Source organism: Manis javanica, chromosome 5 (genome assembly GCF_040802235.1).
Source record: "Manis javanica isolate MJ-LG chromosome 5, MJ_LKY, whole genome shotgun sequence".
In the NCBI taxonomy this organism is placed as follows: Eukaryota; Metazoa; Chordata; class Mammalia; order Pholidota; family Manidae; genus Manis; species Manis javanica.
The window spans coordinates 18,613,835-18,637,026 of NC_133160.1; the positions used below are offsets into that span (position 1 = coordinate 18,613,835).

At 50.3% G+C, this 23,192-nt stretch overlaps 1 long non-coding RNA gene across 1 annotated transcript in view; it reads right to left on the minus strand.

Annotated features, from left to right (window-relative positions):
* LOC140849754 (uncharacterized) overlaps nt 1–22,287 on the minus strand; it is a 57,275-nt gene extending 34,988 nt beyond the window's left edge. Inside the window, exons 1-3 of the long non-coding RNA XR_012131938.1 lie at nt 22,081–22,287; nt 20,235–20,336; nt 1,902–2,123 (exon numbers count right to left, since the gene is read on the minus strand). This is a non-coding gene — a long non-coding RNA (uncharacterized lncRNA). The remainder of the gene's footprint in view (nt 1–1,901; nt 2,124–20,234; nt 20,337–22,080) is intronic.
* Between the last annotated feature and the right edge of the window lie 905 nt (nt 22,288–23,192).

The following is a 23,192-nucleotide window of genomic DNA, read 5'->3' on the forward strand; positions in this document are numbered from 1 at the left end:
GTAGCCTGGTTGTTATACAGTAATGCTCACCAGTCTGTGGCCAGCAGGGCTGGCTTTGCTTCTGCCTGCAGGCCATGCTCAGGTCTGTCCACGTGGCTCACATCCTGGGACCAGCAACTGACAGGAGCATCCTCTTCTCTGTTCCTTCTGCCTAGGACACTCTTACCCACATCTTCCCATGCCTGTCACCTCATTCCCCGAGACTCAGCTCAATGTCACTTCCCCAAGGAGTCCTCCCCTCCCTACCTTTTCCTACTCCCAGGTGGTCTACTCATCTCCTTCCCCTCAGCCACCCGATTCCTCCTAATAGGACCCAGCAAAGATGTCCTAGGCCCTCTACTCAGATAATCCCTTATTGCCTCTCCCATGGCCTCTGCCTGTCTTCCTAAACTAAAATCCTGCCCAAAGGCAGCCTCAGGGGAAATCAGTGTCCAGTAGACTTGCTCTGCTAAATAAGATTGCTCAGGCCCGGTGACAGAAATGAGAGAATTCAATTTCACCCATTCCCACTGCATTCAAGGATGTCTCCAGCATGCCTGGGCTCTGAAAGGGAGGGTGGCCCCCGCCCACATATCCTGACCCTAGTTCCCAAGCCCCAAGAGCCAGTCCTTCTCAGAATTAGGAGTCCAGGACAGGGGAGGGGACGCGTAAAGCTGAGAAGCCACGCTGCAGAAAACGTCAGGCCGGAAAACTGCCTCCTGATTCGGGCACAGTGTGGGGAGGGGAGGATGAAGGGACCTGCTGGCTACCTGGGTTCTTAATTTGAGACTCCCAAGGAAAGAAATAATAACAACAATAACCATGCCTGCTGCAGCACAGTGTTCCCAGCCCGTTATGGCGTCCGAGAAAGTGCTGACGGGGACGGCTGACAAGCCGCGTGCATTGTAATTCACACCATAACAGCATCTCCAGGGCTCATGGATTTCTCATTGAAAAATTATGTGATGTCTTTTTGGAAACCCAATACTGAGTTATTGATATCGTGAAGGCAGCAGGCTCACCAATTCCAGCTTATTAGCTTTATACTTTCTGAAGGACTTTTTCCCCCTAATTTCCAACTTGGTTTTCTCTTTTCAGTTTAAATTGGATCATTGTGCTTGAGTGGCTGGGAGCGTGGCACTGGGGAGTGGGTGTTCTTTATACCTGGGAGTGGGTGCCCTTATAAGCGTGTCCTGATGTGCGTGTGTATTTGTGTTTCTTTGTGAAGGTGTGAGTGTCCAGCTGGGTGTGCACACATCTCTTCGCTGTGGGGGCAGTGGGGGGGTCACCTCCAACTCTGCATACCCGTGGGCATGCCCATGCAAACCCGTGCACTGTGTGTGTCCCTTCCTGATAGCCGTGTATATACTGATGTACAGGTCGGTATAGCTGAAGATGCATGTGTAGGTGTATCTAAGGGTACATAGGTGTAGGTGTAGGTGTCTGTGTAGGTGTATCTGCAGAACCACATGAATGTGGTGGCCTGTCCACCTGAAGACATATCTGTGTGGATCTCTGCTTTCATATACACGTTCCTATATGTATACCTATGTGGCTTTGTGTCTTCACATGTCCTTGAGTCTGTACATGTGTGTCTGCAACAGGCAAATCTGCCATGCTGTTGAGAACCCAGGTTGTCAGGTCACACAGCTTGGAGATCAATACTCATTTTGCCTCTTGCTTTATGTGACTCTGAGCAGTTTTCTTAACCTCTGTGAGACTCAATTCCTCAAGCGCAAAGTGCGGATGATTGCGGCCTTACCCAACAGAGCTGTTGTGAGCAAGAGATGAGCTAATGTGTACAAGGCACGCAGCACAGAGCCCAGCAAGCGCTCAGTCGGTGTGAGCTGTTCCACTGGTGACTCTCAGTGTATGCGGCCAACCTATACCAAGAAATGGAAACTTCCCTGACTAGCACTTACCTGCCTGACCTCCAGGATGTGATCTCAGTCAGTTTTGTGTCTGGTATCTCCCTCCAGGGCCTTCGCTACGATGCCTCTGTGGGACTGATAGCCTCAGTTCACTCCAAACCACACTGCTGGGAGTTAGACACACACCTGGACCGGTGGAGAGGCACAAAGGTGAGTCCGGCAGCGTGCAGCACCCAGGAGAATGAGCCAAGCAAGGCATGGTGAGCAACAGGTCTAGAATTAAATACATAGGGTACATATAACACTCTGAGGTCCCAGGAAGAAGCCTTAACCCCAATACTAGGAGTGGAGCTTTCATAGAAATGCTGGCTCTCCAGCTGGGCCTCAGGGATGAAGAGAGTTTCCACAGGAATCCTGGGAGCCTAGAAGAGGGAGGGGCTTGTGTGTTCTCCCTCTGCCCCTTGGAAGTGCACAGACTCCGGATGCTCAGTGGTGGGTGGTCAGAATCCCAACTTTGGGGGTTTGGTGAGATGGTGTTTAAAGGTGTACATAGCTCAGAGAAGGGAAAGAACCATCTTACATAAATGATGATGGTTTCCTGTCAGTCTAACAAGCAGCCACTCCAATGAAATCCAGGAAAATGAAGAAGTGTGACATTCAACTGCTTGTACTCAACAGCACAAAGCCTTCAAAACCTGGTATAGATTTTATACTGACGGTACATCTCGATTCTCATACCAGGTGCTCAAGAGCCACAGGTGGCCAGTGGCTAACATAGTGCAGCTCTAGACTTCCAGAAACACACTCTTTACCATGCCCACCTGGCAACTTCTCTAGGGAGCCCCCAAATGCTAAATTCCAATATAATATCGAAGGTTGGCATAGCGCAGGGGCAGGGACCGAAGGGATGAAGCTGCCCTCCCGGGAAGTGAAGCACTAACTTTCCTTCCTGCCTGCTGAGGCCGTAGCATCCAGGCAGAACCCAAGCGTAGGTCTCCACGTGGCTGGTGGGGTGGGGACAGCTGGGAGCACAGTGGCTGCCGCTGGATGCAGGCCTGGTGGGAGAGGGGCAGCGGAGGGTCGGGACGCATCCCGCCACCAAAGAATAAAACAGATTGTCCCACTCAGGTCACCAATGAGCCCCATTGAGAAACACTTTGAGGGATTCACCTCATTTCACGGGTGAGGAAAACTGTGGCTTGAAGAGGTCAGGTGAGTTTTAGGCACATGGTAGGTGTTCAGTAAGTAACTGCGGAATGAATGCATGAAAATAAGGTGGACACTTACCTGACCCCTGGGACACCTCTATACCCCATTCCCGGTCACCTTCCCACCTAGGCCTGTGTGTCCCTTGGCCTCCTCTACACTAGCGACTCTCATCACCACCCCACCCCATGATCACAGTGGAACCCCCAAACTCCCTTTCCCATCCACAACCTTCTCCTTCCTGTTGAGGGGAGAGTAGGTGAGGAAAGTAGTTCTCAACTTGGAATCAGAAAATCTGGGTTCAAATCCCAGGTGACCTTGGGAAAAGCCATCCAGCCTTTCCCTCACACTTCATTCATTCATTCATTCATTCACTGCAAACATTGTGCAGTTACAAGCAGGTGCTCTGGTGTGAGACAACCCTGAATTAGGTCCCTGCTGTGCTGGCTGTTCACTAGCTGGCTTTGGACTTGAGAAAGTTCATTCATCTCTCTGAGCCAATGCGTGCACTCCTCTGAAGTGGGGCGGGAACGGGACCTACCTCCCCACTGCACTGCAGCAAGGGCTCAGTGAGATGCTCTGTGCCGTGCCATTGGCACAGGGTCATCCCCCAGTCGCTGGGCAAATGGTACCTGGTGGGTGCCTGCAGCACACAGAGGGCTGGGGATTCAGCTGGATGAGACAGGGATGAACCCACCTCAAGGAGCTGTCATTTTAGTGGGCAGTGGGGTGACAGGACAGCCACCACAGTGCCCACTCGTGACAGAAACATGCCACTGCCCTCTGCCCCTTCCCTCCTTCCTCTCTGCCTTCCCTGGTTATCTCCCAGGATCCCGGGCACGACAGGAGGGGCCTCTATGGCCCTAATGCCCAATGGGACCAGTGGCAAGTGGAAACCAGGCTCTCTGACATAAACATGAGAAGACATGTTGTAACCGGAAGACGAGCAGGGCCCCAAATGTGCAAGTGTGGTCAACCCTTCCGGATGGATGCCCCAGGCCCACTCAGGACCCAGGAGTGACGGACCCCCACACAGCTCTGGGGCCATTTTCTCCTTCCCACCCACCAGGGTCTTAGCACCAGAGCTTCCGTAGCACGCTGGGGCTGCCAATACCCTCCAACATCCCAGAATCAGTGGCTGCTCCTATGTAAGATAACAGCACAAACACCAGCATGGAAAAAGAAAAATGTCCATTTTATTTGATTTCCGCTGATGCTCTAGATAGGAGCGTGTGCACATACACAACACACACACACATACACACACACAATTTTTCTTTTCCTTTTTTATTTTTTTGTCTCACAGAGAAAGAGAAAGGCCCCAAGCACTCCATTCCCACCCCTATCCATGGAAAAGGTGTTCAGAGCTGTGCCCCAGTAGGTCTGTGTGACTGAGTTAAAATGGGTTCTCTTTTTTTTATTAGATGAATTGCATCATTAAATTACATTATAAAAGCTAAAAATGCACCATTAATTTTCAAAAACAATAGTAAATACATCTCATTTCTAATACATGATTCTGCATTTAATTTTTGCCCCGGGCCTTGCCTTTTTTTTTCCCCGGCCTTACTGTCTCCCTTTATGCAGACTATATAAATGGAGCTAAATTGCCAAAGAAATTTTTGCCAAATGTCTGTAATGTGAAAATAAATGAATTTCTAATTGGCTGTTGCAAAAAGAAAAATTACTTTTTGATCTCAGCTCAGCCAAGCAAAAATCTACCTAGCTTGAGTAATAAGATGCAGGCACATTGCAGGCAATGAACGGAGAGACAAAGGGCCAGCGAAGTGACTCTCGGATGAAATGCCTTCCCTCTCGTCCCTGTCTCCTTCCAGCCGTCCAGAAGTCTGGCCCTGAGCTCACCCAGGGCAGGGGCCAGGCAGGGACTGGACCACCAGGAGTCCAGCTCTCTGCCTGCACAGGGACCTGGGACCCGGGGGAATCACCACCCAATGAATGGCCCTGCGTTTAAACCCCGCCTGTCCCTTCACTGGCTCTGCAACCCTGAGCAAGTTCCTTGACCTTTCTAAACCTCCCATTCTTCATTTGTGAAATAATAATCATTTCTACCTTTTATGGGCTTGTCAGGGTGGTGGTTACAGGTTGAACTGTGTTCCCCCCACCAAATTCCTATGTTGAGGTGACAACCCCACAGGCCTCAGAACGTGTGCTTCTTTGGAGACAGGGTCTTGGTAAGGGGTGTGCCAATAGGGCAGTGGCTTTATAAGAGGCAGTTTGGACAAGACACTCATAGAGGGAAGACAACGTGAGGACACACAGAGAAGACCACCATCAACACGCCGAGGAGACAGGCCTGGAACACACCCTTCCCTCGTAACCCTCAGAAGGAGCCCACCCAGCCAACATCTTGATTTTGGCCTCTAGAGCTGGAGGGAAATACGTCTCTGTTACTTAAGCCACTCACTCAGTCTGTGGCACCTGTTACACCAGCCCCGGCAGACGATTACAGGAGGCTGAGACACTGACAGACCCTGCAGACACATGCCAGCAAGAGCAGCGTGGGGCTGCTCCTGCCATGATCCCTTGTTCTCCCACAACCATCCCAAAAGGAGGGAGGGATTTGGGGTTTAGGTTCAAGAGCTCTCACCTGAACACCTAGCTTCGCCTCTGTCCGCAGGCTCAAGTGTCTTGGGAACTGGAATAACCTGTGGGCATCGAAGTGGTGCCTCTCAGGACCTCCGCAGGTCCCAGGCATAAGTACTACATTCTGTTCACTCCCCGGGGCAAATCCTCACTGGTAACTAGCCTGACCTTTTCCTTTCTTTCTTTTTCTTTCTCTGCATTTTGACCCTGTGCCCAGAGCCTTTTTATGTCCCTGCTTCCAGGACTTTGTAGAATGAAAAAAATAGCCCCTTGCCCGTTGTCTTCCTGGCTTTTAAAACAAGCTCAGAGCCACTGGAGAGGCAACCCAGAGCAGGAGCATTGGGAGAAGAGATCCTCGACGGGGAGGAAGGAGAGAATTTCCTCCCAGATGCAAGGAGATAGGCAAGAAGACTCACCACAGCCCCCGACCCTCCACAGAAGGCCAGGGAGGAACTGCGCTGCACACCAAGCAAGACCCCAGGCCCCGCGACACCCAGTCTGGACCCAGATGGGAACCCCAGGTGCAAGGAAGTCACAGGGTGTCAGGCACTTCTGCGAGATCAGACAAGGAGGACATCAGCGAAGGGGAACACGTGGAGAACAGATGCGACGGTGTGCCCCAGCTGTCACATGCCACCCGAGCCCTCTGCACTCTGCTGAGACCCCAGAAAGGGCCTCAGTTCTGACTGACACTGGATTTCCCACCAGTTCAAGGGGCCAAGGGGTAAAGTCAGATTTAATTGACTTAAAGAAAAGATCTTACAGGATGTTTTCTTTACATCTGAGTTTCTGCTGTGAGCTCCAAAACAGCACATCCCCCTGGCCTGTGCTCCTTACTGTCCCCTGAACACACTATTAGTTCTATCCCTCCCTCTTGGCACAGGCTGGTGTCTCTGTCTGTAGTAATGCCCTTTTTTCTTGGCTCCACTTGAAGAACTCCTATTCAACCACAAAGCCCCATCCCCAATGTTCTCTCTTCTGTAAATGTTTCTCTAGCTACCCCAGCCTTCCCAAGGGGCTTCTAAGAGAAAGGTCTGAGTTCAAGGTACACAGTTATTCTGCCTCTCCAGCAAGGCTTCGAGGATCAGCAACACTCTCCGCTTCTGTTCCCCTTCCCCTTCCCTTTCTTCCTGGGCACAGTCATAAAATCCACCTCATTTACACTTTGGGGGGAAAAAATGGCAGGTAAGCTGAACACTGCTGTCAACTTCATTTACCAGAGGAGGATACCGAGGGCCAGAGCAGTGAAAGGCCTTGGCCAGGACAGCACAGCGGGGACATGGTGAGCTGGGATTCAAACCCAGGCAGTCTGACTCCAGAGCCCAAGCTCACAGTTGCTGCACTTCCACTGCCGCTCAGGGAAACGCCACAATCACACTGGTGTTGGACAGTTCCCTCCAAGTGTTTTCCCACAGGGTCGGGTGATGAGCTGCCAGGACCTCAACCGCCCAGGCCAGGGGTGAAGGGAGGGAGAAAAGCTGGTGGCCAGACAGGACCTGAACAGGCAGAGGCAATCACAACAGATATTGTCCCCAGCCAGAGGTCCAGGGTCCATTCTCCCCTCCGAGGAAGCCCCACCTAGGGGTGACTCAGCTCATAGGATTTAAGATGCATGTGTTGGAAGCAATAATGAAACTGGTTGGAGTCCTAGGCTCAGAATTCCCAGACAAGGATCTGACCAGGGCTGCATGGAAGACCCTGGTAGCACAGGGGCTGGAACAGGACAAGGTCTGCAAGCAGAAGACAGGGCATACAGGCACAGGGACAAAACGGTGGCAGTGGTGCCAGGCGGGGGGTCAGCGCGTGATGGACAGCACCCTGAATGTCCACAGACCTCCTCTGGCCAGGGTAGGCATGAGGTGGTCTAGAAAAGCTAAGCCCCTCCCAGGTGCCCCAGGAATAACTACTTCCATCCATACTCAGGAAAGAGAAACTGGGGCTGGCACATAACACCCTGTTTATGAGAATTTCCGACTCCTTCAGAGAGGCCTCTTGGCAGGGCCCAGCTCTGAGGGAGCAAAGAGGAGCCAAGCTGAGAGGCAGAGAGAAAAAGAGAGAGAGAGGGTGTGGGTAAAACTGCGAGTGAGACCTTGTGGTCCCAAGTCTCCATCCTAATTCCTGAGACCCGTTTCCTTCAGTCCTGGGAGTTCTGTTGTCTTGAGTTACTATCACTTGCAACCAATGAGCTCTGTCCAATATCCACACGTGAGTTTCATATATGGCCTGCTCACCCCCTTGCCCTTATAAGAACCCCCCATTACTCAGGCCGGCTTGAGGGTAAACACTAAAGCTTCGGGTCAGATCCCAGACTGCCCTGCCTTGTGGCCCCCAGGTCTTGGTCCTGAACCAAACTGGCCGCTGACCTGAGGACCCCAGAACAACTCCGAATTTTGAGCTACAAACCAGACAGTTTGTAAAAACAGCCTCCTTTCCCTTTAGTGTGCATATTAATTACCCTGAAACAGGTGCAAAATCAACCTCATTTATTATCATTTCTTTGAACCCATAATGGCAGTTCCTGAGAATAAATCCTGTTAACCCAGGGAAAGGATTTATGGACCCAAATTTACACCAGCCGTTTAATCATAGCACCTTTGCGGCAGACAGACTTTCTCGAGAACAATTTGCCCCACAATTTGTCAGTGGGAAAATGGCCTCATATAAACGTTTGGAGGAAATAAATGCTAATCCAAAGCTCAGTCTTTCATTCTCCTAATTGCCCAGGGAATTTAAAGGAGACAAACTTATTTACTCACAGCAGGAAGTGAGCTGTAATAAAGCATCACCATTGTGGGCTGAAATCGGTCCCTGACAGGCGGGGAGGGGGCCTGGGGATTTACACAGCAGAGTGGGTGAGCGAGGCCACTGGGCACTGAGACGGCCAGTGGCTACAAGGCTCTCCTGCTTTTTAAGAGCTAAGCTCTTAGAGCTGGTGGATTTGAAGCCAATCAATGCCTGGGCTGACATGCAAGTTGCTCCCTCTACTGACCCTGGGCCTCCCTAACCCCCAGGTTGGCTGCAGGAAGGGTTCTGGAGAAAAGGGGCAGGTTGGGCCTGGGAGCCATCCTGAGGAAAAGAGGAGGGACACTCAGAGGCCAGCGGGGGGAGCTTGCAGGGAGAGGCACCCACTGGGCCAGAGGCAAGGCTAGAAAGCCCACATCCCTGCAGAGGCTGGGCTCCGGCCCCCACAATCCCAGGTGTGGGCATGTGGGGACCTCAGCCCCTGGTCAGCAGAGGGTGGGGCCACCGGCTGCTTGTGAGCAGGCACCACGGTGAAGGGGAGACCCAGGACAGCTTGCTAGAGGAACAGGGCCTGTACCTCCACCTCATTCTTCCTGGGGGACTCAATGGCCTGCTATGGGCTGTCCCTCTATGATCTCTCTCCTATGCAGGAGCCCAGAGGCCCTGTTCCTACCAGTGGCATCAAGCCAGGACTGCTGAGAAGTCCTCCTATAACAGAGGATGTGAATGACATATCCTTATAGGGTGCTATTCTCATGGACCAGTGTGAATAATGCCATCTGAGTTGTGCAGTGTACAACCTGTGCAATTGTTCACAAGGGACGAGTCAGATACTCTCTTGGGACCAAAATATTCAAGGCGTTCCCCATCCATTCTCCTCTCCACCACCTCCTTTCTTCCCCTGGGCATGAAGGTACTGTTCCCAAACGGGCTACAGACAAGGATGCCTGGGTCCCACCTCTAGACTTACACCCCTCTACACAGCCCCTGGACCTTTCCCCCATGTCCTCACACCATCCCCTCTCCCCAGCTCTTATTCAAATGTATTTTTTGCAGCTTATCATCAGAACAGCAGAGAGGGTCCAGGTCGGAATTCAAACACAGCCCCTAACCAGCTATGCGGCCATGAGGACTTTAACCAACCTTTCTGTGCCTATTTCCTCCTCTGTAAAAAGGGAATTATGATATCACCCAGCATTGCTCTGAGATTGGAGGAGATAATGAGTGTAAAGTGCCCTGGCACGTCATAATGCTCGATGGATGGTTATTATTGTGTAGACAAGGATAAGGGGTCCCTGAGGACCTCTTCACGCTCTGGCTTTGCAAGGACGATGAAAACATGCTAGAGGGAATGGAAGGAATGTCTCACAAGAAAACCAGACAGCCCACAGCAAAGGGCAATGAAAGGTTGGGAAGGAGGTTCAGGTTCTTGGCTGCTCAGAACAGCACTGCTCTAGCCCTGGGGAAAAACCACATCTTCTGAGAGGTCCCTCAGGACAAAAGAGAAGGTGCCTGGGTATTGAAGGGCTGAGACCAGGGTGGCAGGAGTTAGCTCTCTACTCAGGCTCCAGTAGAAGTTTCACAAAGCACAGACATGACTGTGGCAGTGGGTGATGGGTGACTGACCCCCTGAAGCACCCACTGGTTCCAGGCACTTTATTGCTTCATCTTCAAGCTACTGACAGTTATCTGTACAGTCATGTGTTCTATTTCTGTCTTTCCCACTAAACAATCATCACCTAAGACCGTGGACTCAGTCTGTCTTGTTCATCACTGTATCTCTAATTCTTAGCATAGTGCCTGACCTATAGTAGCTCTTTGATAAAATATTTGCTGAATGAATGAACTCTCTGGGGTAGGTGTCATTATCACCATTTGACAGGTATGGCCCAGAGATGTTCAGTGACTCGCCTAAAGTCACACGGTTATGGAGGGATCCATGACCAGGTCTGGACTTAGCAGCAGAAAGGGGAAGTCCTCTTATAAATACTTGCACTGTGCCAGCCACTGTGTGGGGTGCTTCACCTGCCTCATGCCCCTTTATCTTGACAGAAGCCCCCATTTCATAAAAAGCAAAGTCTGCGGAGAGGTGTTGGCCGGCCCAACATTGCACAAATAGCCGTAGACCATGCAAGCCAAACCTCCCATTCATTTCCCTCCCCATTGCTCTGGCTCCCCACAAAAACTGCCCAGGACAAGATAATGCGTTGTTTTAGTGACAGGAGGGCAAGAGGCTCCAGGAGAAGTGGGAAGCCGGGGCTGGGACTGACACCATGCCAATGAGCAATGGCAGGGACCCTGAGCCCACCACACCTCGGCCTGTGCCTTCTGTGTCAGAGACAATGACCTTCCCGCTGCAGACATCAGGGTGAGGGAGCCAACGTCCAGGACGGCAGGAAGAGTGGGTGACAGCACTCAGGGTCCCAGGAGAAGCACTCCAGGCCCCAGAGAGGTTCTCTCCAAGAGGGAGAAGCTACTGTTCCCACTGACCACAGGCCAGGGAGGACATCTATCCTGGGCCAGATTCTGGATTGGGTTTGACGGGTATTTTTTCTTCATTTTTCAACTTTCTTAGTTACACAATTAATGTATGAATATATGCTTATCATTAAGAAGAGAAATACAGAGATATAGAGAGTAAAAAGATAAACTTCCCTCTCACGCTACCCACTCCCAACCCCAATTTCTCTCTCTCCTCAGAGTTAAACCCTATCAGTTTGGTGTGTTTCCTACCAGACCTTTGCTCTTTCTCTTCTGTTCTAATGACCTTACACGTACAGGATGCATGTGTGGGCACACCCACACACCTGGGTGGCCCCAAGAACTAAATGGTACTGTTTTGCATGCTTCTATTTTAACATAGATAAAATCTTACTTCAAGTTACCATTCGGTCAATATGCTTTCATAACCCAATAGTATGTCTTGGAGATACTTCCATCTTGATAGAAATAGATCCATCCCACTGTTTTAACTGCTATGAGGCACTCCACCATATGCACGTGCCATTGTTTGCTTAGCCAGTGTCTCCCGACAGCCATATGAGTTCTTTCTGATATTTCACTTCCACTGCAGTCTATCGGTCAAAGCAAGTCATGAGGCCAGCTTAGGTTCATGAATGGGAAAATAGGCTCTATTTCTTCATGGGAATGACTACAAAATACTGTGTCAATGATTTTCAATTTATCAGAGTCTACTCTCTGCCACACTTACTTTCACTCCTCCTTCATTCAAAATATGCTTACCCTCTCTCCAAAAAAAATTCATCCGAGAGGATTTCATGCTCAGACTTAATGTCCAGGATCTTATCTTTTTGTCTTAGCTCAGGCTGCCACAAGAAAATACTACAGACCGGGGGGTTTAAACAACAGTTTTAAGGCTGGAGGCCCAGGATCGGGGGGCCAGCATGGCCAGGTTATGGTGAGGGCTCTCCTCCTGGCTTGCAGACAGACACCTTCTCGCCTCATCCTCGCACAGCCTTTCCTTGGTGCACACACAGCAAGAGGGAGAGACCGCTCTCTCTTCCTCTTCTTATAAGGCCACCAATCCTATCAGATTAGGACTCTTTATGAGTTCATTTAACCTTATTTATCTCATCTTAAAATACAGTCACATTGGAGTGTTGGGGCTTCAAAATACTAATTGGAGGTGGGGTGGGGGGAGCAATTAGTCCACAATTCAGAATCAGGTGCATAGGCAGATCCTACCACCGTCCCCAAGGCCCAGCATATAAAGGTGAAAAGGGGACAGAATGCCCACAACAGACACTCCAAGCCAAAAAGAGGAGGAAAAGCCCCCAGTTCCATGCAATACTAAAATCCAGCCAGCGACATGTGGCCAATTCCTTCTGCTTCCCAGGCAGAGAACAGCCCTTGGGTAGGGTCCAGTTCTGCTCCTAGGAGTGATTCCCCAACCCATCGTTCTCTACAGCTCTTAGCTTTCCTCGCTGAACTCTTGATTCTCTCCTCCCAACCATTTTTCTGCAAAAAATGGCTAATATTTTCAATGAATAGTTTTCTCAGCCTGTTTTATGATTACAAAAAATTGGCAACACAAAGACCTATGTTCATCTTGAACTGCAGTCACTCTTCATCCAAGCTCTGAGTGTTTTCACTGATACAACTCTCCTGAAAACTTCATGGGTTTCCCATGATCTGATTGAGGTTCACTACAGTTGAGTCAGGATTAACCCTTCTCCCTCTTTCTTTCTCTATTTCTCCCAGTCCTTTCCCTCACTGTCTCTCTTTAAGATTCATAGAAGCCATTTGGTGGCTGAGAGGGTCTACTATTACCACCTTAAACCTTTCAGATGTCTTAACAAAGGGTCTTACAGAAACATCACTAATTTCATCTTTAGCCTCCAGGTCTCACCTCACTTAAAGAATTTTTTACTGGATAGGGATAAGAGATAGTTTTGTTTTCCAACCACAGCGAGTCCTTGGCCTTCTGTATTTTTCTCAAATCTGTTTATAAACCAAGTTGCTCCTTATTTAGCTCTTCTCACATCTTATTATTTGCAGGCAGGAGAAGGCAATCAACCTTCTGTGGTTTTTACATTCTGTCTAGAGTCTTAGGTAGATCCCCAAGTTCATAGGTACATTTTCAATCTTGTAAGTTACCACAGGCAACAGGTTTGCCAATTGCTCCACCCCTGCATAACACAAGCACCCTTTCTCCAGGCTAACAGTCCCCTCTGCATTCCCACAGCTTCTGCCCACCACCCAGCACCTAAGCCAATGCCAAATGTTTCAGGTTTTTGTTACAGCCACACCCCCTTCCCTGTACCACCTTCTGTATCAATTTAACAAATATGTGAAACAAATCAGCTCAAAATTGAGTGGTCTAAAACAATGACTTGTTATTTCTCACAGTTCTATAGTTTAGCAGATTCTTTTGCAAGTGCTCTTGTCTAAGGTGATAGAATCTGACTCTGTAACAACCCTGACAGTTTGAAGCTCTAAGCTTATCATCAGACCACTGGAGTGGCCTGGGCACATGAGATGCTCTGCCCTGGGAACCAAATACAGCACAGCAGGAAAAAAAAGATGAGTGCTGCAAGTTCCCCCTTTAATGCAGTAGGAACCACTGGAGCTAATGGGATTTGAGACTGGGAGACTCATTAACACAGGGATTCATCAACACAGGTATAAAGAAGGAGGTGACAGTATAGCTTTATAGTGCCCTTGCCCCACCTAGAACATGGATTCCATGATTCAAGAGGTGTTTGGCCAACTTGAGTATGCTAAAGACGCAGCCATATGGTGAGAGAAGAGAAAATGTCACCCCGTGGATCAAATAGCAAAAATTAGTTAGAAGCAGAAGGATTTGAATCCAGCTCTGCCAGACTGAATCTCAACCACACCTTTGGGATATGGAGGTTCCCACACTGGGGTGGAGGAGGGGATGGGAGCCACCAGCACCAGGGCCAACCCTCAGTGGAAGAATGAGTCAAAGCATCTTCTTCAGAGAACAAGGGGAACAGGAGAGGCCAGCATTCCAGGGGGACCTGAGGGGAGAGCACAGATTTGGGTTGACCAGGCAGAGGACATGACCTTGTGATCAGGGTCAGTGGAAGACCCTGGTAATAACAGATAAGTTGCAGGCACTGGCCATTACCAGGCCCTTCACAGATGCAGCTGCCCGGTGTAAACTTCACGGGGACTGGAAGAGGGAAGGTCCCCCTCATCTTGCAGGTGAGGACACTGAGGATTGGAAGAGGGTCCAAACTCACAAAGCCAGTGTCAGAGCTGGAGTTCGAACCTCCCATCCAACCAGCAAGAATGATTTAGCGCCTCCTGCACGCTATTGTAAGTGCTGGGATAGAGCAACAAACAGAAGAGACCACGCCTCGCCCTCATGGAGTCCGCAACTGGAGGGGAACAGACCCGAGCAGGTAGCCAAATGAATGGCATGTCAGATGACTGGTACTAAAACACCCAGTAATAGTAAGGCAAGGTAAAGGGGACAGTGTGTGTCAGGCAGTAGAGGCACGGGACACAGAGCCACTGCTGTTTTATAAGGAGTGCCCAGGGAAGGCCTCTCTGACATCTGACCTGCAGGAAGTGAGAGAGCACAGCGTGGACATCTGGGGAGAAGGCATTCCAGGAGCGGGCACAGCTGGGGCAAAGGCCCGAGGCCCGTAAGGAAGAATAAGCAAGTGTGTTGGCTAGAGTGGGGCATGAGCCAGAGACAGAAGTGGGAGGCAAGGTCAGGCAGGTAAACGGGGAGGTGAGGGCGACCATGCAGGCTCCTAAAATATAAGGCAGGACTTGACTTACCCTGGATGGGAACAAGGGGAGGTTATCATCTAACTTCAATTTTCACAGGATCCCTTTGGATCTTCCACTTGGAAGGGATCCTCTTGGCCAGGACTAGGAGCTCAGGTTTAAGGCAGGAAAGAGCCGTTCCTGGCTGTTCTCTCTACCCTCGAGCCCACTGGCCACCCTCCTTCCTCCTCCTCCCTGGAGCCACTCAGTTCCCCAAGACAAATGGTGCCTCTTTCTGCCCATCCGTCTCTGCTCCTGCGCCCATCCATTAGTGGCTGCTCCCCCATCCTGCCCCCAGTCCCACCATCCTTGCTCAAGGACAGGGTCCATTGATCAGGGGCCGTCTGCTGCTAGTCACATCCTGGCAGCCCGGACATCAGGAGACAGAACTATTGCTGGCCAGGCCAGCCTGAGGCCAAGGGAGAGATGAGACTGCCCCAGCCCCAGGACTGGGGCAAAGGCCAGGGCCCTACTGGGAGGGGGCAGGCTGCAGGGTCATGGTAAGCCCTTCCCAGTCAGAGGCTGCTATTCAGGGTCCTCCAGGGCAAAAGGGAAAGTGGGTTCTACAGGACAGGCTTGCAAAGGCTTCCACACCCTATTCCACATTTGGGTCTGCTCCAGCCTGGGTGAGCAAGGCTGGGGGGAAAAGATCAAAATGTTGAGAGCCCTCCCCTCCAAAATCCAGCTCTCCCAGACTGCTCCATCTGCCAAAAATCACCAGGCCAGACCTGAATTGCACACATTCCCCCAACCTGACCCTCCTCCAGCTTTCCTGCCAGTAGTTCCCTGGTCCAGCTATATCCATGGGCCCCTCCAGGCCCTCTCACCAGCCCCCAGCCCCTGCTAGGTGACCAAGGAGGATGACCTGCAGGGACCGCTTGCCCACTGGCTTCTGGCTGGATTTGGACAATGGGAGGCACTGGTGGAGGGAGGAAGGAGAGGTTGGGGTATTTATCTGGGCTCCTGCCCTGCAGGGTCCTTGCAGGTAACTACTCGCCTACCCAAGGGCCCAGCCCTGCCAAGGAGCCCTCTCCCACAGCTCTCCCCTGGGTCTCCCCTGCTTTTGCTCCTTCATGCAGGTGGGAAAGTCTCCCCACTGTGGCTACCCTGGGGCAGTGCACCATTGCCCCTTGGGGCTCCTTCCACCTGCCTACAAGCACAGGAATGGTCCCTGCACTAAACAGCATTCAATTAATTGGTTTGAAAATGCATCAGTTTCCCGCTCAAACTGATGCATCCACTGGCCCTCCACTCATCTCCTAAGCCAAACACCCGGGCTGCTTCCTGGACGCTTCTCACCCTCTCCCTCCACACCTCAGTCCTGCCCAGATGTCTCCCTATGCCCCATCACCCATCTCTTCCCTGCCATCCCAAGGCCCCTCTCCACATTGCCACCACGGCCTCCCCATGTCTCAAGGCCCCTCCCCATGGGACCACCACGGCCTCCCCACATCTCAAGGCCCCTCTCCGCGTCGCCACCACGGCCTCCACACATCTCAAGGCCCCTCTCCGTGTGACCACCATGGCCTCCCCACATCTTAAGGCCCCTCTCAGTGTCACCACCACAGCCTCCCCACGTCTCAAGGCCCCTCTCCGCATCGCCACCACAGCCTCCGCACATTTCAAGGCCCCTCTCCGTGTCACCACGGCCTCCCCATGTCCCAAGGCCTCCCCATGTCCAAAGACCCCTCTCCAAGTCACCACCACAGCCTCCCCACCGTCACCACCACTCCTTCTGACCGTGTCACTCCTTTGCTAGAACACTTCCTGATCCCATCACCCACACAGCAAACGTCACCTCCCACCCGCACAGGAAGACCTTCTCTGTGGCCGTGCCCCACTCCACCCTTCTCTCTGTCACCTCCTTTTCCTGCCCACATGTCTCCTGTTTCTGGGACTTTCTCATGCTGTTCCCCCCACCCCCTTGAAATGCTTTTCCCACATTTTAATATGGGTGAAATAGACTGGTCTCATTAAACGAGCTGCAAAGGAAGAAAAGGAGATTTTGCCAGAGGACAAAGGAAAGCCCCCTTGGGAACCGAAGAGGAGGTGCTGCGGGGCAGCCTGCCTGGCAGGCCACGGGCCGTCCACTCTCCAGACGGCTGCAGGCTCCGCACCCGCAGCTCCGCCCACAGCTGGGGCGGGGGCGGGGGGAGGCGGGGGCAGGGTTCCCAGGCTCCCTGGCTTCCTCTTCCTCGGCCACGCCTACCGCCCTGGCCCACTGCACAAACAGGAACCCTCGCTGCCCTGCCCTGCCCTGCCCATCCATGTCCTCAGCATCAGCTCCCTCCTGGGCCGGCACCCCTGCCTGACTCTCTTCCAAGCTCACCTTCCACTCAAGTCGTCTACGGAGCCACGGGTCATGCCCTCTGGGAGCCCACATCCTCCGCACTGGCCATGTTACTGGCACGTGCACCCCAGAATTCTCTGCTCAAATGGCCTCGATCTCATGTCCAGAATGTACACAGGCTTCTTTCCAGGTCCATCCTCCCAAGACGGGCAACGGAGGGCACCCGCGGGGCGAGTGGCCCAAGAGCAGCAGTTTGCCGGTGTAGCCAGAGGTTGGCCGCAGACCTGAGTATCCGCACACATGCGCACAACACCCTTCGCTGTAGCAGGCAGAGCCTGCGGTTCCATTGTTACTCTTGCCCCAGGCCCTACATCAGGGTGAGCCTCTCCAGGGTCATAGTTTGGGGTCAGCATTCTGCTTGCCCCTGTAACACCGGATTTCAGCTCCAAGCAAGTTCACTCCGGATACGGCCAGACGGAAAAACAGTAACAGAGCATTGGGAAACGGGTTCATACCCAGCTTCATTCTCCCCTGTGACTGGTTAATCGCTTAGATTACATCTGCTGCATTGCACGCAGCAAACCGGCAATCCACCATCCACCTTCAACATAGGGCGGAGGTCTTTATATAGCAACACAGACCTTAATGGCTCATTGTCAACACGTGTATAAGCCTGCGCCTGTGCAGTAGGCCAATTATCACAAGTGTGAGATAGCATTGCACGTGCACAGTGGGTCAGGGGAGCATCCTGGCAATAATCCTTCATTTTCCCTACCTTGCCCCCCACCAATAGAACTGCTCCCAAACTCTGTTATTCGTCTGCTTTCATGTAAAAGTCCCCATACCTGGTGGCCCACTTCACCCACTTCTGTCACCAGGGCCAGCTACATACTTTGCAGAGCTCAGTATAAAATGAAAACATGGGGCCCCTTGTTCAAAATGCAAGAAAAATGTGCCACCAGAAGTACTAAAATATAATTTTTTTTCCTTTCTTCCATGGCCTCTCTGTCTTGACCTATGCAGTGGTTTTATTTGCTATTTGAGGTACAGGGACCCTCACTAGGCAAACCCTCATGCACACATGCACAGCCCCCCAGCTGCCTGGTCCTGCCAGCCGCTGGACTCCTGCACTGTGCCCTAGCTGGGAGTGGGGAGGTCAACCTCCCCTTCCCACTGGCCTGCTGCTTCAGCCCACATTGAGGCAATATACTGGAAATACTAAGCACTCAAAAACTGTTAGCAGATATTATTACTGGTGTTGGTGTTGGTGTTTGCTGTTTGCTGTTTGCTGTTTGCTGTGGCTCAGTGGCTTCCAACCACTGGGAATTTAGCCCCTGCAGACACATTTGGCAAAGTCTGCAGTTATTTTTGGTTATCACACCTCCAGGGAAGAGGCGCTATCTCGTACTAGAGGCCATGGAGTCTACTAAACATCCTACCTTGCAAAAGATAACCCCTCCCCCCAACAAAGAACTATTTGACCCAAGATGTCAAAAATGCAGGTGAAAAAAATTCAGCTGGAGTTGATACTGTTTAATCCCACCCATTATCTATCAAAACAAGTTCTGCTCCTACTCCTGCAACTCAAGTTCCTACCACAAGGTGGCGCTTGATCTAGAGTGTCTCTTCGTATACTGGTGGATAATTTTGAACCTAGATTAACAAATTATTCTCCTCCTTTACGCTTGTCTATCAAAAGCCATGCCCTGTAAAATAGCAAACCATGTTCTAAGGGCTACATGGAGCTTCCTTTTTATACAGCATATTAAAGACTACATCCACTCACAACTTTTTTGTTCCTCAAAACATTTCAAAGGTGCCCATATTATTATTCCCATTTTACAGAGGAGGAAACAGGTTTACAGAAGCACTCTCCTCTCAAACCAACTGCTTCCCTAATGGTGGTATCACCTGGTTGTTGACTGGGTCCCGCTGCTTAAGTGTGGCCCCTGGACCAAAAGCCTCAGCATCACCCAGAAGCTGGTTAGAAAAGCCAAATCTCAGGCCACACCCCAGACCTACTGCACCAGACGCTGCCTTGTAGCCAGACGAGTCCTGTGCGCATAGAGCTGCAGAGCATAGCGGGAGACCCAAGAGTAAGTCAATCACACACCTGGTACAAGCTGCCCCCTGCTCCGCAGACCTTCCACCACTGACCACCCCTGCCTGCCCGGTCCCCTCCCACCCCCGCCCCCTCCTACCCCCGCCCCCTCCTGGAAACCATGCCTTTCCAGGGTCACGTGTTTATGAGTGCTGAGGGGAGGGGAGGTGTGCTTTTCATAAGCCACAGTGTTTTCCAACCACTTTATCTCATTCATTTATTCTCCATCAATCAGTTTGTCAAACATGCATATTGTCTGCTGTGTACCAAGAGCTTGGTAGGTGCTAAGCGTGCCACCATGAGCAAGCAGTCTCCTGTCCTCGCGGCACCTTCCTTCTGATGGACATTCAGGCAAGACACAAGCAAGTAGCCAATCTATGCTTTAGAAAGCGCACACCGAGGTGAATGCTGAAGAGGGAACCAACAGAAAATTCAGATAAAGAATACACAGGGTGCCCACAGCTGCTTAGACAGCGGCCTGCCCAGCAACCCCACTGGTGAGGTGAGGTCATCTGGACCCTAGCCGTGAAAAGGAACCAGCCCCAGGAAGCCCAGGGGGATGAGCAGGGGGACGAGCAGTAGAGGCAGAAGACAGGGACAGAGGTCCCGCCATGGGCAAGTGCTATGTGTCTGGGAAGCATGACCAAGGCCAATGTGGCTGGGCCGGACTGTACTGGGGGAAGGCAGGACAGAGAGCCTGCAAAGACGGGCAAGGAGCAAGGCCTGGAAGGAGTCGGAATTGTGTCTTCTATGCACATGGAAGCTTCCAAAGGCTTCTAAACTGGGGTGGTGATGGGATTTTAGTAATGTGTCTTAGAGAGCTCCTTTGGCTGCTGGGTAGAGAGCAGGCTGGAGGTGACAAGGGTCCAGAGGAGAAATGACAGACTTTGAAACCAGGCTAACACGGGTCCAAGTGGCAGAGCTTGCAGCCTTCCCGTGCACCCATGCTGTGATGTGCACATCGGCAAAGATGAGGAGGGGGTGTGCAGACAAGTGGGGAGTGAGGAGAAGGGGGAAAACTTGTTCATGTTTTCCAAGGGTTAACTGAATATCTGCTACATTTTTTAAACACAAAGTTAAACAAATAAAAACAAAAAGGCTGGTTCTCTGGAACCTCTGTTTCCTACCTGAGACAGACAACCAGAAACAACCTTTTAGAAGACATGTACCCATTTACCTGCACACAGTGGAACAGAAATGCTGGTTAAAAGCCTGCTTGGAGGGTCTTCGTCTCAGGAGCTCTTCTCTTCTATCTCCATACAACCTCATCTCCACCTGCCTGCAGTAAAATGCACCCAAAACCCTCATGAGGAGAAGGCTGAAGGGCCCCATAGATTTCTAGCAGGGCATCTGTATTACACAGCTGGGCATCATTTACATCAAAGGCTATGCAGACGGCGCCCCCTGCAGTTGTGTGGCTGTGCACAGAAATGCTGATAAGACCTCGGGTCTGCCGGAGGAGGGCGGGGAACCTGGTTGAAGTGCCTGGTGATCAGATGGCACAGAAGGCAGATGTACATTTGGAGGGCCGTCTAAAGAACCTGAGCTATGAAAGGGACAAGAGAGGCTCACGGTTTGAGAGGATTATGGGACTAAAGAGAGGCTTTGTTTAAGCTGGAGGAGTCTGGACAGTGTCTAGATGCCAATGCAGAGGACCCAAGAGAATCCACAATCACTCAGGGGAAAAACTAGCCTATCATTGGGACTTTAGTTTACACTTCTTTGATGACTAGTTTTTTAGGGTTCTCCAGAGAAACAGAACCAATAGGACATGGAGATAGAGAGATACAGAAAACAAGATTCATTATAAGGAATTGGCACATATGATTACGGAAGCTGACAAGGCCCCAGATCTGCAGTTAGCAAGTTGCAGACCCAGGAGAGCTGATGGTATAGTTCCAGTCTGAAAGTCTGCAGGCTCAAGACCCAGAAAGAGTTGCTATTCTAGTTCAAATCCAAAGGTGGGGGGGTGAGGGTGGGGGAAATCACTTATGTCCCAAATCAAAAGCACTCAGGCAAGGGGAGTTTTCCCCTACTCACAGGAGGATCGGCCTTTTTAGTCTCTTCAGGCCTTCAACTGATTGGGTGAGGCCCTCCCATAATGGGGAGAGCAATCTGTTCTACTCAGTCTATCAGTTCACATGTCAATGTCATCCAGAAACTCCCTCACAGATGCATCAAGAATAATGTTTGATCATACCTGGGCACCTATGCCCCAGTCAAGGTGACACATAAAATTGACCATCACAACCAGTTCAGTTGGAAATGCATGCTTAGAGATATTTGTTCTTCAGTGAATTACAAGGTTTTAGCCCTTACCCATTCTATTAAGTGCCAGTGTTTTCTTTATGAATGTATATACATTAATCTTAGGCTACCATAACTGTAAAACAGTTTTGTCACTTTGACTTTAAACCTTAACTTAGGGAATATGTCTTGAAATACATATAAACATTTTAGAAGCTAAATCTGTCTGTCATTTTCCTTGTCAGTTCTATCCAAGGTCATGGATAAAACCCTCCTCATTCCAGAGATCAAATTATTGTTTTTATACTTTCTTCTTGTCTTTTATTGTTTTGTTTCTCACTTTCAACTATTTTACCCATCTAGTTTTTAGTTTTTAGTCTCTAGAATGAGATGACAATCTAAATTGACTGTTTTCCGAATGGCCAGGTTTACAGATGACACTGAATAATCCATCCCTCTTCTACTGATATGTGAACCTACATTTTTCATGGGCTCAGTTCTTATTCAGGATTATCTACTTCATTCCACTGATTCTCCTGTCTAGTCTTATGCCAGTAACATACTGGTTTTATTATGGTAGCTTCAGAATGCGTTTTAATACTTGGTAAGGCAAACCTTTTTCCAAATCAATTCAGCTATTCGCATCTTCTTGAGATTTTATTTTCTACTGTGCTCTAAAATTACTTTTTATCCTGTTTTTCATCCCAAGGGTGCGACTTGGACATTTGCAGGGGGTGGGGAGGGGTGCTTTGTGCGGATATCATGAACATGCTTACCTTCCCCAGGGTGGTCTGTGGCTCAGCGGTTCTCCCTGGTTGTGAGCAGCTGACACAGGGCTCACCCAGCCTGAGAGGAAAACAGGGCTGTGGTGGCTAAGAAAGCAGGGAAGACCTGTGCGTCCTTCCCTCCAACTACTTTAGTGTTTCTGCTAAATAAAAGTCCATTTTTATTCTTATACGAGCTGAGCAGGGAGATGTTTTACACCCCAGTTCTCACCCGCTGTGATCTATGTCCCTTTTACAAACTTATCTCTAGGTTTTTGCTCAGTTTATAAGCTAGGGGCAATCTTTCTTTCCTAAAGCCTCCTTCCGCCACAGTCTGGAGGAACCTTGAGATTTCCTGCTGATGATTTAAAGGGCTATAACACTCGCAGGCTAGATTTGTTTTAGTGTCCATAAAACTCAAAAATTTCATAAAACAATTGGTGAAAATAAAATTACCAAAAAATGATATAGTGCCAGCAGACTGTATAATAGTTATGGGAGAAATGGAGACTATGATTCACTGGGGGATAAAAATGACAATGTATTTATTGCAGTGCACTGACAAGAAACTAATTTGTCCCTTTTACTTTTGAGACAGGGCAAGAATTCCTATTTTTCTCTTCTTGCTCTGACTCTGTCGGGGAGCAGGAGGTAGCAAATGGGTCTTGGCTTCAGAAGCTGCGTGCGTGTGTTTGTGTGTGCACTAACATGAAGGGTTTCAGTCAAAACAAGACTGTTTTTGGCCTTACCTCGACCTAAGTCTTGCTGAGCCTCGCAAAAGTTTCCTTAACCTAAAATGTATGTGTGTTTATGTGTAAGTTGGTGTATTGCATGCATGCATGTGTGTAAATCTAAGTGTGAATGTGTTGTGTGTGTGTAAATGTGTATGTATGTGTAGGTGTGTGTGTTTGTGTGTATGTATCTTATCTGGCCATTATCAACAATGATTAAAGAAGGTAGACGGTAGAAAAATGAATATTGTTTTACCAACAAGTATGTGCTCTACAGAAAAAGAAGAAAAGAAACAGACTTGCAAACACAAAAGCAAATGAAAAGTTGATTTGAGGAAAGTGGTAAGAATCAGATCAATGGCAGTGGGACGGTGAGGGACGGGTGGGGGATGT